At 42.2% G+C, this 13,888-nt stretch overlaps 1 protein-coding gene across 2 annotated transcripts in view; it reads left to right on the top strand.

Moving 5' to 3' along the window:
• The first annotated feature begins 406 nt into the window (after positions 1-406).
• CDON (cell adhesion associated, oncogene regulated) overlaps positions 407-13,888 on the top strand; it is a 208,747-nt gene continuing 195,265 nt past the window's right edge. Inside the window, exon 1 of one of the 2 annotated variants that reach the window (XM_082273421.1) lies at positions 407-480. The gene's annotated coding sequence lies outside the window, so the exon portion shown is untranslated. The remainder of the gene's footprint in view (positions 481-13,888) is intronic. The other variant, XM_082273423.1, reaches the window with a different exon arrangement.

Genomic DNA, 13,888 nt, shown 5'->3' with positions numbered 1-13,888 from the left:
GAACATTTCTCCTCGGAAATTATCAGCAGGGGCTCCCTCCATCCAAAACACATGTTTTTTTTACCACTGTTCCTGTTATCTTGAATATTTCCTGCATGTTTGTTGCCATGGCAATGCTCTCGCTGAGGATGGACTGTTTACTAGGCCTCTAGGACATGAAACAGGCATGTGTTGTCAATTTCCAAAATAAAAAAAAAAAAAGTGAAATTTTTCTTGCAATCGTCCTTTTTTTTTTTCTTTAGAACAAACCAAGACAAGAACCATCCCTTCCGCTCCGTTTCTTCTTCTCTGTGTTTCAAAGCTATCCTGGCTCTCGCTCCCCTTCAGAGAAAGTTTTTTTGGCCGCTGAGTAAGAGTCACTGGGCAAAGAGCCACAGCGGAGGGGCTTAGCTGAGAAGGAAGAGATGAGTTAAGTGTCTACAGGCTGAGCTGAGCGTTAGACGGGCGAAGCAGCGACGGGATACACTGCAGGGCTGCGAGGTGAGTGCTGCTGATTTTTAATTACAATCACTCAACAAAAAGATATTTTATTCGCTTTGTGGGAATTTAAAACATTACCTGGGAAACGATATGTATATAATTTTTGTAAAACTGAAAAAAAAAAAAAAAAAGCTTCAAGAGGACAGCATGCAAATGACTGTAATCTGTACACTCCAACATTTTTTAAAAAATAATTTTTAATGAAAAATATTTTTTTTTATCAACCCAAAAAAAAAAAAAAATTAGCTGGTTGAGGGAATTCAGATTGTAAATAAAATAGGGATAGGTTTCTTTCTATTTAATTGCATTGAGCGAATAGCAGTGACCTACATCAGGGTAATATGAAAGGCGAACTCTGATTGGTTGCTGCTGGTTACTGCACTATGGGGTTGATTTACTAAAAATCTGGTGCAGCTGTGCATGGTAGCCAATCAGCTTCTAACTTCAGCTTGTTCAATTAAGCATTGACAATGAGTCTCGATTCACACTAGAGCGACTTGTCAGGCGACTTGTCAACCTGACAAGTCGCGCTCCCTCGCAGTCCATTGACTGCTACAGGACCCATTCTAATAGGAGCGACACAAGTCGCTCCGACTTAGAAAAAGGGTCCTGTCCTACTTCGGTGCGACCTCGGAGCGACTTGCATAGACTTCCATTATGTGAAGTCCCTGCAAGTCGCTCCGAAGTCGTGGTGCATGGCAATGCACAAGTCGCCCTCGAAGTAGTACAGTCGTGCCGCCCCAGTGTGAACCGACTCTAAAACCTGGAAGCTGATTGGTTTCTATGCACAGCTGCACCAGATTTTGCACTCTCCAGTTTTAATAAATAAAAAGGACCCCCCCCTAACGGAAACAGGACTTTAAAGGCCAAAAGGAACACCACAAATTAATATAAAAATATAGATTTAATATTAAAAGTTAAAAAAGTTAGGGGGGTTCCTTTTTGTTTATTGTAAATTGGGGATGTTGGCCAACTGACACCCTACTCTACTTATGCCCCATACACACGTGCAGATTATCTGCAGACTTTTGTCTGCAGACTTACCAAAACCATATAATATGAGGTCAAACCTAAACACTTTCAATTTGTATGCAATCCGGCAGGCCCTTGCACTACATAGAAAAGGTAAGTCTGCAGATAAAAGTCTGCAGATAATCTGCACGTGTGTATGGGGCATTAGATGAGTGTCCTTTAGACAGTTTTAATAAATAAACCCTTATGCTTTGCTCATTAGGCCATTTAAAAAAAAAAATATATATATATATATTGGTACTAAGGGATGTAGGCTGGTGTGAATTTTTATTAATACTAAAACAAAGAATTTAAAAATGGTTGAAGTTGGTGCAATTGGTGGCAGGGATCTGGGCGACTGACAGCTTGAAAAACAGAAAGCATGGAAGCCAAGAGGACCTATCACAGCGTACCAGCGTAATTCAGTAGCAAGAGAACGGTCTCTGCACAGTTTAGCCCAGCCTTTTTGAACCAGGGTGCCTTGAGGTTCCTTCAGGGGTGCCTTGGCAAAATGCCTAAAAATTGCCCAAAAATGTAAACAAGCCAGCAGATCGATGAAGCCTGCCTTTTAGTTATGCAAAGCCCCAGGTTTTCATTGTACATCATTATGACCCCCCGGCCACTGACGTCGTAACAACCAAATATGTCCTCAGTTTTGATAAGAAGGGTGTTGAACGTGAACGTAAGAAATTGAGGGAGAAGAGAAACATAGGAATACTAGTCGGTACCAGTGGGAAAAAGTGTATTCGCTTTATAGGAATAAATCACCTCTAATGTTGGGTGATCTAGGTGTGTTGATGCTGCCACATTATGTAAAACTAATAGAATAGTTTTTTACATTTTAGAATGGGGTGCCTTGAGACTGTTTGTAATTTTAAAGGGTGCCTCGACTAAAAAAAGGTTGAGAAACACTGGTTTAGCCAATGACAATTAACTAACAATAGACTGGGAAAGCAGTTCTCTAGTTCATGGGTACCGATAAGTGCCAGCATGGCATTCTGGGAGTTCCAGCACTAACGCAAGTTGCTCATAGGAAAAAAAAAAGTGCTATACATGCAATAGTTGAAGCAAAAGGGTTGATTTACTAAAACTGAAGGGTACAAAAGCTAGTGCATGGTAGCCAATCAGCTTCTAACTTCAGCTTGTTTAATTAAGCTTTGACAAAAAAAAAAAAAAACCTGGAAGCTGATTGGTTTCTATGCACAGCTGCACCAGATTTTGCACTCTCCAGTTTTAGTAAATCAACCCCCAAGTGTTTCTGCTGAAGCTGTTATCATCTGGAATCATGTCATGGTCTAAAAGCCATTTTGAACAGTTCACTTGACCATCCAGGTGTGGAGCACAGCACCAGAGATTTACATAGAAGGAGCCCAAACCATTGGTTGTCAACTGCTGATGAAACTTTAAAAAAGTTCGCCTTAGGACCATATCAGATGGACGATTTATTTGCAAAAATTCTTTTTTTTTCTTTTTGCTCTTGCTAAGGGAATCATAATTATTTTCCATGGAGTTGCTAACTTTTAGTGAACTAAAGGCCCGTACACACGTACCGATCGTCGGCATACAAACGTCGGAGGACGAAGGATCTGCCGATTGTACGCGTGTTAGTATGGTGCCTCCGACAGATGTCTGCGCACAATCCGCGGACAAAAGTCTTTCGTGCAAACATGAAAATATTTGTATGCCGACACCAGAACGGACGATTGTTCGCCTGTCAGTACACAATTCGGCCGACAGACCGCAGATTTGCAAGACTGGGCATGCTCAGAAAATAGAAAACACAGGGAAAGTTAACCATTACATGACATCACTTCTGCAGTCGGCGGACAAAATTCTTGTGCTGTCTTTGCACTTTTCAGCAGACACCGACATCCCGGGGAGAAAAGAGGAACATTTGTAAGCCGACCATCGGTACGTGTGTACGGGGCTTTAGTCACTCAGTGATTGAGTTTGAGCAACATCTTACGTCAATGACCACAGCCGCTCTGCAGTCACCTCTATGGCTTGGCTACACCAACCCAATGTTGTAGTTTTACCTACTTTAACTTGTGGCAGCAACAAATCACTTCTTAGCGACAAAACTGAATTGCTAGCTACAAATTGCTGTTAATCGCTAGCATTAGAGATTCATAGCAGGATTTTATCGCTGCTACAAAATCGCCTGTGTGACATGGCCCTAAGGCTGGTGTCAGATGGGCAGAATTGCTCCCTTGCTAGCTGAGGCAGTGAGATGTCACTCCCATGGCTAGTGACTGAGATTTGTCAGCATTCTGGGGAGAGATTCGGCATTCTGGGGAGAGATTCAGCATTCTGGGGAGAGATTCTGAGGAGAGATTCAGCATTCTGGGGAGAGATTCAGCAAGAGATTCAGCATTCTGGGGAGAGATTCAGCATTCTGGGGAGAGGTTCAGCATTCTGGGGAGGGATTCTGCATTCTGGGGAGAGATTCAGCGAGAGATTCGGCATTCTGGGGAGAGATTCAGCATTCTGGGGAGGGATTCTGCATTCTGGGGAGAGATTCTGCATTCTGGGGAGAGGTTCAGCGAGAGATTCAGCATTCTGGGGAGAGATTCTGCATTCTGGGGAGGGATTCTGCATTCTGGGGAGGGATTCTGCATTCTGGGGAGAGATTCAGCATTCTGGTTAGAGATTCAGCTGCCTCACCTGCAACTAGCGAGAAGGCAACCAGCATTGTAATTATTATGGGGTTGCCTGTCTATCAGGACAGACAGGCAGCCTCTTAAGCTGGATACACATTATACAACTTTTGTTGTTTGATTTCCTTTAGATTTACCTTCAGCTATGTAGTGCAAGGGCCTGCCTGATTGCATGCAAATTGAAAGTGTTTAGGTTTGAGCTCATATTATATGGTTTTGGTAAATCTAAAGGAAATAATATATAGGAAATTGTATAGTATGTATCCAGCTTTAGCAACTCTGATGCTGGTGATTTTGTCACTAGCAGCAGGTGAGGCAGCAGTATCTCTCCCCAGAAAGCTGACAAATCTCAATCTCCATCCATGGGAGTGACATCACACTCCCTCAGCTAGCAAGGGAGAAATTCCATTGGGACAAACAAGGAACCTATTAGCGATCCTGCCATTGGTGATTGCAACCAATCACCAGCAGCAAGATCGCTAGCAGCAGAGTCGCCCATTTGCCATCAGCCATCATAATTCTTAGGATACACTAAGAATTAACTCTCTCTGCTACTGGAGATCTAACTGCTTGTTGGCAGTTAACCACTTGAGCTCCGGAAAAGATTTTACCCCCTTCTTGAACAGACAATTTTGTACTATTCAACACTGTGCTACTTTAACTGCCAATTGCGCGGTCATGCAATGCTGTACGGCACGCAAACATAATATATATAATTTATTTCCCACAAATAGGGCTTTCTTTTGGTGGTATTTAATCACCACTGGGTTTTTCTATTTTTTGTGCTATAAATGAAAAATAGAGCATACATTTTGAAAAAATATATATATTTTTTACTTTCCGTTATAAAACATATCCAATAAAAAAATGTAAAAATCTAATTTCTTCAAAAATGTAGGCAAAAATCTATTCTGCTACATGTCTTTGGTTAAAAAAAAAAAATAAAAATTCCAATAAGTGTATATTGATTGGTTTGCGTGAAAGTTAGAGCATCTACAAACTATTAGATATATACTGTAATTTATGGCGGTGATCAGCGACTTATGGTGGGCAATCTGACACTAATGGGCCATACATACTATACAATTCTCTTTAGACTTTTTCCTTTAGATTTACCAACACTTTCAATATGTATGCAATCAGACAGGCCCTTGCACTGCATAGTTGAAGGTAAATCTAAATAAAAATCTAACAACAAAAGTTGTATAGTGTGTATCCAGCTTAACTGATAGTGAGTGAGAACTGACTAACTGCCACTGACATCTCCAGTGACACTAATACAGTGATCAGTGCTAATAATAGACACGGACCCTGTACTAATGACACTGGCTGGGAAGGGGGTTAACATCTAGGGGCAATCAAAGGGTTAAGTTGTGTGCCTAACATAGTGTACAGTGTGGTGTTTTTACTAAGGGATGTGCTGGTTTTTATCCCCTGCTTTGCAGGGAAACAAAAGCCAGCACATTGCTGCTGGTGGTTCCCGGCCATAAATCATTGGAACCATGATCGGCATGTGGTTGAGCCAGTGACAGCTCAGCCGGGCGGGTGCACGCCCCTACCCGGAAATGCAGAATCACGTATTTATGTGTGATTTTGCACAGCCAGCCCACACTGTATCAGTAAAGCTACAGTGCGCAGTCGGCAAGTGGGTAATCTTGTTAGCATTATATTGATTTCTCTGAACTGCAAATTAAGTTTCTGCCAACAAGCAGTTAGATGTCTTGTTAGCAAAAAGATTCAACAGGCGTTGAAAAAAAGGCGGTTGGGTTGGGTTTTTTACTTCTTCTCGACTGCCTATCAAAGCCACTCGAAATATGTTAGAATAGGGAGGGGATAGAGGTGTATACACTGCAGTGTTAGCATTGTCTTGCGTTGCAGCGAGGCAAAATGAACACTGCCTACAAAGTTCGGCAGGCATTGGTGCTTTGCCACTGCATTCACTTCCATTGAAAAGTGCCACAAGCGCACTTTAAATGCAACTGAGGCATTTACAGCACATTTAAGGCTTTGCTGCAAAGCATCAAAAGTGATCATTTCCCATTTTAGCCTTGTTAAAAACATGAAGAGCGTCGCCTGACGTAACTCGAAATGCACATTTACCAGTTAAGGACCACCCTACAGCCAAATGACTGCTAAAGGGGGCCCTCCAGTGCAGAATCACGTATATATACGTGATTCTGCACTACCGCCTAGGGGGCGCAATTGCCCACAGCAGAAGCCGATCTGCGGTTGCCGGGCACTGGATGTCTGCCGGCACCCACCAATGGTCGGAAGAAACACAGAATGGAGCTCTGCCTATGTAAAGAAGGCAGAGCTCCGTTCTGATAGGGGGGAAGAGAATAAAATCGTAAAAGCAGAACACATAGTACAGTAAAGCACCGGCTAGGCGCACAGTTAACACTTTGATTGCCCTAGATGTTTAACCCCTTCCCAGCCAGTGTCATTAGTACAGTGACAGTGCATATTTTTATCGCTGATCACTGTATTAGTGTCACTGGTTTCCACAAAAGTGTCAAAAGTTTCAGTTAGTGTCCAGTTGTCTGCCGCAATATCGCAGTCTCGCTATAAGTTGCTGATCACGCCATAACTAGTATAAAAATATATATATACAAATTTCAGTATGTATACCATTGTTTGTAGACGCTATAACTTTTGTGCAAACCAATCAGTGTACACTTACTCACACTAGGAAGCGGTGATGCCGATCCACAGCTATTGCTGCCGGGCACCCGTGTTCGCTCCCCGCTGAGAGAGAAGGACAGTCGGCTGTTTTAAACACAGCAGACCGTTCTTCCCTCTGAAATGATCACAGAGAGCCTGTGATCCTTCTATATAGGATCACAGGTCTCTATGATCATTTCACAAGCCCCAAACAGTAAGAAAACACTCCCCTAGGCTCACACTTAACCCTTTGATCACCCCTAGGTTAACCCCTTACCTGCTAGTGTCATTAATACAGTAACTGCATATTTTAAGCACTGATTACTGTAGTAATGTCACTGGTCCCACCAAAAGTGTCAAAAATGTTAGTTAGGGGTCCGATCTGTCCGCCGCAGAAAATGTCGCAGTCCCGCTAAAAATCACAGATCGCTGCCATTACTAGTAAAAAAAATAAATAAAAATTACATGAATCTTTCCCCTAGATTGTAGATGCGATAACTTTTGCGCAAACCAATCAAAATACACTTATTGGGATTTTTCTTTACCAAAAATATGTTGCAGAATACAAATTGGCCTAAAAGGATGAAAATGTTTTATTTTTTTATGGGGGAATGTAATATAGCAGAATGTGAAAAATATTGTTTTTTTTCCCAGAATTGTCGCTCTTTTTTTGTTTATAGCGCAAAAAATATAAATCGCACAGGTGATCAAATACAACCAAAAGAAAGCTCTATTTGTGGGGAAAAAAAAGACACCAATTTTATTTCAGTACAGCACGACTCGCAATTTTCCGTAAAAGTAACGCAGTGCCGAATCGCAAAAAATGGCCTGGTCATTAAGGGGGCAAATCCGTCCGGTTCAGAACTGGTTAAGAATCCATTCCTCCCAAATTTCTGAGATGGGAACGAGGGACACGTATTGGTAAAAGTATGTAGGCATAGGACACACCCCCTGCCACGACCCCTTACAGAAGAATTACGGCTCTTTCCCAGGCAGACTCCGTTTTTATCAGCGGGGGATCGATCTGCTGATTCCTCGCTGAGCAGGCGGATGACAGCTGTGTCTCCGCGCTGTGTGCAGAGACAGAACTGTCAGGTCCCCATTCATCTCTATCGGGGAATCGGATGGGAACGGACCGTCTGTCCGATTCACCAGACGGATGGAAAATAGGGTTTCCATCCATCTGGTTTTGACGGATCGGATCGGATGTCAGTGGACATGTCTCCGCTGACATCCGATGCCCCATAGGGATGCATGGGATGTCCATTCAGATCCACCTGAAAAACTGACCCCATGTGTGAAAGGGGCCTTATACAAAAAAAAAAATGATTAGTTAACCACTTGCCGACCGCCACAAGTACATATACTGCGGCGGTGAGCCCCTCACAGGCAAAGTGACGTATGGGTAAGTCACTAGCCTGTGAGGCTCTGGGGAGCGAGCGCGCGCCGCCGGAGGCGCGCTCCCGCTCGGTCACGGACCCCCCGCGTGTGTGCCCCGCGGACCCGATGTCCGCCGGGCACTCACGATCGTCCGTTAGATCGGGAGAAAGGCAGGCGGCTGATGTAAACAAGCCGCCTGTCATTCTCCCCTGTGTAAGAACATTGATCATACGGTTCTACTATGTATGACCGTTGATCACTGTTCCTACACCTCAAGCCACAGCCAATCACAGTTAGAATCACGCGGACACACTTAACCCCTCCCTCTCAAAAAAGTTAACCCCTTCACTGTGTAATTTTACATTAACAGTGCATATGTATAGCACTGATTACTGTAGAAATGTCACTGGTAACCCCAAAAGTGTCAAAAATGTCAGTCAAGGGTCCGATCTGTCCGCCGCAATGTCGCAGTCCCGGAAAATAAAAATTGCAGATCGCCGCCATTACGCGTTAAAAAAAAACAACAAAAATGACAAAAATCTTTCCCTAGTTAGTAAACGCAATAACTTTTGCGCAAAACCAATCAAAATACGCTTTTTGCGATTTTTTTTTACCAAACATATGTAGCATAAAACAAATTGGCCTAAAATGTTAAAAAAAATTTGATTTTTACATTTTTTTTGGGGGGAATTTCATATAAAAAAAATGTGAAAAATATTGTTATTTTTGCAAAATTGTCGCTCTTTTTTTGTTTATAGCGCATGATCAAAAAATCGCACAGGTGATCAAATACCACCAAAAGAAAGCTCTGTTGGTGGGAAAAAAAGGATGTCAAATTCATTTAGGTACAGCGTCGCACGACCGCGCAAGTGTCCGTTAAAGTCACGCAGTGCAGAATTCGCAAAATAGGCCCTGGTCAGGAAGGGGGTAAAATCTTCCGGGGCTTAAGTGGTTAAACCCACAAGTGTTTTTTTTTTTACCACTATTATTTCTTTATACTGGCATTTGAAAATTACAAATGCAGCAACCTAGAAATTGGATGAAAGGTTTAGCGCTGGGAAACACTTTTTGAAAGATTAATTGTGCATTTTATATACAACTATATAGATTAGACCAAAATGGGGGACAAATGAGGAGGACAGGGGGACTTTGTTCCAAATGAAGGACAGTGCCTTAAAATCAGGGACAGATGAGAATCTTATGATTTAAAATGCATGCATCTTATTGAGAAAGGTAACTGAAAATTAAGAAACTCTTAGCAATCAACTAGCGCTCAGGAAGCTGGTGAAAGGTAACACCGGATTGGCTGTTTTAGGTTGCTTTGCTTAGTTCACCACGAATGCACTTTGCACAGCCTCCTTATGAGCCGCCGTGTGTGAACTTCACAATAAATTGTCTACTGAACACTTAAAATGGCCCGTGCCCTTGATTCATTCTCCTTAAACGATCTTCCCCCAGCTCCTCGTATATGATTTCAAAGATCATTTGGCCTCGCGCCCTCAGCTGTTAACCACAAAATTGCTTTATTTGTTTCTTTTAACACTTGTAAAGTAAATTCATATTGTATCAGGAAGATAGCGCGTACCCAGGACCAGATGTTAGATCAGGAGCTGCGCTAGAAGCCTGGGAAGTCCGTACGATTTCGCCGTCATGTATTTTCAGACGTCAAACGGGTACAAAGTTGTGTTTATTCTCGTTAACAGTTTGTTGTAGAATTGAGAATAAACAAGCGTTAGCTTCTCTGCTCTGCAAAAGAACTTAGCTCAATGCGGCTGACGGGACAGAACGGAATTCTTCTTCTGCCGTGGGTAATCTGGGACCCATTAGATGAAAGTCCGTTCCCTTCCAGCCCTACATAATATTTCTCCTTATTCCGGAACGTCAATGCTTGTTATGTCTGGCTATACATCCTACATACACGGCCCTTGTTTTTTGATTACGTAGCCTTCACCTGTTTCCAATGTATAGAAAACCTTCTGGTCCTGGACGTAAAGACGACTTATGTTTTGGGAAGTTTGATTTTTTGAGAAGAAGAATGCAAAGTCTTTTTTAGGTTGTAACATTGTAATATGTGTCTATAATTTATTTCTTTATTTCTGTATGTTTCTGTAATCTGGGGTATTTCTGGATCTCATGTCAGGTTATATAGTTGTATTAATTCTGGATAAACATACACTATATTGTCAAAAGTATTGGGACGCCTGTCTGCCTACACACACAAGAACTTTAATGGCATCCCAGTCTTAAGCTGGATACACACTATACAACTTTTTTTGTTTGATATCCTTTAGATTTACCTTTAACTATGTAGTGCAAGGGCTTGTCTGCTTGCATACAAATTGAAAGTGTTTAGGTTTGACCTCATATTATATGGTTTTTATAAATATAAAGGAAAAAATCTATAGAAATTGTATATTGTGTATCCAGCTTTAGTCCATAGGGTTCAATATTGAGTTGGAGCAAAGGGTGGAGCCACCCAATGCAGCTATAAGAGCTTCCACAGTCAGAGTTTCCCATAACATCAGTCTCTCCTATTTACATGGTAGACCCATATCACATCAGAGTACCCCCATGACATCAGACCATTACAATACCCCATCATCTTATAGTCTCTGCTATCACTCTCCTCTCATCCATCTCTAATCCAGGGCAAACTGGGTCTTGTGTTCATGGCACCCTGAGAGAACGCAAATGGCAGCCTGGGAGAATGCAAATGGAACCCTGAGAGTTCCTCATATGAATCCCAGTCAGGACACTACAGTATCTACATGGAGTTTGTGTGTCCTCCCTGTGCCGGTGTGGCAGGGCCATCTTTATTATCGATTGGACCCTGGGCAAACATTTTCTTGGGCCCTCCTGAATCCACTTATCAACTATTTGCAGGCAGTGCGGGCTCAAAGGGTAGCTGCTTTCGGCCCAACAATGACTGGACCCGGGGCAGTTTCCCCTTTTGCCCTCTGTTAAAAACAACCATGCATTGTGGGACTCCTCCCTGTACTCCAGTTGGTAGGTTATTGGCTGCTATCTAAATTGGCAATGGTATGTATGCATGTAAGGTAGGAACCGTAGACTGTTAGCTTCTTGATGGCAGATACTGATGTGAATGTACAGTATGTAAAGCACTGTGTAAATTGTTGTCCCTATAGAAATACCTGTAATAAAAAAAAAAAATAGTAATAACCAGCATTTAGGGATTAGTAGCCCAGACTTTCGTTCCTCTGTCACAGGGGGAACTGATATAAGCATGTCCGACCGGGAGCAAAACGCGGAACAAACAGACAGCTAGAGAATTATGCCTTGAAGGACAAACCAGAAATAGAGGAGACAGCGAAGAAAGAAAAAAGAAAGAAGGGGGGGGGGGGACCGCGTCACTGGTGTCATCAGAGCAGCAAGTCACGGTATTCCGCAGTAAATGTGAATTCGTGCCAGTAGTACCATCGCTTCGAAAATTTATCTCTGGTTCCCCGCTCCGTTGCCATCGGGTCTTCCATTTCATTGATGCATTTAACTTTACGGAGCCACATGGCTACAGTCGGAGGCTGAGTCTGCTTCCAGAGGGTTGGGATGCAACTTTTCGCCGCCGTGAGTAACAACGGCAGGATGGATTTCCTATAGGACGCCATCGGAAACTCGTGATGGTGGAGAAGGAAAAGAGCAGGGTCCATCGTCAGGGAATGGTCCGTGAATTTTTGGGCGATGGTACGGACCGAAGTCCAAAAAGGCTGCAGCCGCTCGCAAGACCAGAAAATGTGGAGGTATGTCCCCTCCTCCTTCCCACATCGCCAGCAAGTGTCAGTACAGGTCGGGAACATCCGACGCAGCCTCGTCGGGGTGTAGTGCCACCGGGTCAGGCATTTGTACCCCACTTCCTGGTAGCAAGAGCACAAATTAGACTTTTATACAAGATTATTTAAACAATAACACGTATTGATAGGATTATTTACTTTTGTTTCCATGTATATAGTTTTATTTTTGTTTTCTCTATGATTTGATTATAGTAATTTACATTTTTTTCTCTATCTTTCTTATCCTCTAAATGCATTTTTCATTTTTTTAAACGTTTTTGCTCACCATGGGTATTGTGTAGAATTATGGAGCACTGAGAACCAATAATTTGTTGGAATCCCCATACCCTGTTTGTAACTGCCCTTGATGCACTGTGCAGCTCATGGCAGCCTCGATGAGAAGGAAGTTTTTTTTTTTTTTTATATAATTAGCCCCACTGATGACAAATTAATCAATAAAAAAAAAATTAAGCACTGATATCATTCAATTGTGAAAAGATAAGCTAAAAGATAGGAAAAAAAAAACCTCACCCCACCCTCCCCAGGTAATGATTTTGAAAGATAAAGACAGGTTAAAAAAAAATAAGTCTAAAAATAACAGTCTTTTTTCTGGAATTTTGTAAAGTTATCTCTCTTCTTTAGTGTTGATCACATGACCAAAAGGTAAGACATTAGTCACAAGATTTTATATGTTGGGAAGATCAAAGCCACTGATTGGCTGAATGCCTAAGCGTCATAACACTAAGCCCCTTCGGCAGAGACCATGTGATCAGCATTGTGGCATTTGGTCATATGAACAGTACCAAGGATGAGTTTACAGAATTCAAAGCCTGCCCTTTGACTTTCGTATGGCTATATAGGTTTGTGAATATGACAAACACTACAGTCCAGCCTTTTTCAACCTTGTTAACATGGAGGAAACCTTGAAATAGAGTTCTGGTCTCAGGGAACACCTTCTAATACTAATATATATATATATATATAATAAATTATATATATATATATATAATAAATTATATATATATATATATATATATATATACAGTATCTCACAAAAGTGAGTACACCCCTCACATTTTTGTAAATGTTTTATTATATCTTTTCATGTGACCATACTGAAGAAATGACACTTTGCTACAATGTAAAGTAGTGAGTGTACAGCTTGTATAACAGTGTAAATTTGCTGTCCCCTCAAAATAACTCAAAACACAGCCATTAATGTCTAAACCGCTGGCAACCAAAGTGAGTACACCCCTAAGTCAAAATGTCCAAATTGGGCCCAGAGTGTCAATATTTTATGTGGCCTTACCCCTTTTGGGCATGGAGTTCATCAGAGCTTCACAGGTTTCCACTGGAGTCCTCCTTCACTCCTCCATGATGACATCATGGAGCTGGTGGATGTTAGATACCTTGCGCTCCTCCACCTTCTGTTTGAGGATGCCACACAGATGCTCAATAGGATTTAGGTCTGGAGACATGCTTGGCCAGTCCATCACCTTTACCATCAGCTACTTTAGCAAGGCAGTGGTCTTCTTGGAGGTGTGTTTGGGGTTGTTATCATGTTGGAATACTGCCCTGCGGCCCATTCTTTAAAGGGAGGGGATCATGCTCTGCTTCAGTATGTCACAGTACATGTTGGCATTCATGGTTCCCTTAATGAACTGTAGCTCCCCAGTGCCGGTAGCACTCATGCAACCCCAGACCATGACACTCTCAACACCATGCTTGACTGTAAGCAGGACACACTTGTCTGAATGAGGTTAAGCCCTGCTGACTTCCATCATCTAGTCGTGCGCCAAGCAAAAATCCTTTTTTCAATTTTCTTTGCATGTGATTGAGTCAGCTTTTTTTAACCAGGGTGCCTTGGCAAAATGCAAAAAAATGCCTCAAATTGCCCAAAAATGTCTGCATGCT

The sequence above is a fragment of the Pelophylax lessonae genome, assembly GCF_965119305.1.
Source record: "Pelophylax lessonae genome assembly, chromosome: 12".
In the NCBI taxonomy this organism is placed as follows: domain Eukaryota; kingdom Metazoa; phylum Chordata; class Amphibia; order Anura; family Ranidae; genus Pelophylax; species Pelophylax lessonae.
This window is presented reverse-complemented; position numbering and strand designations above follow the sequence as displayed.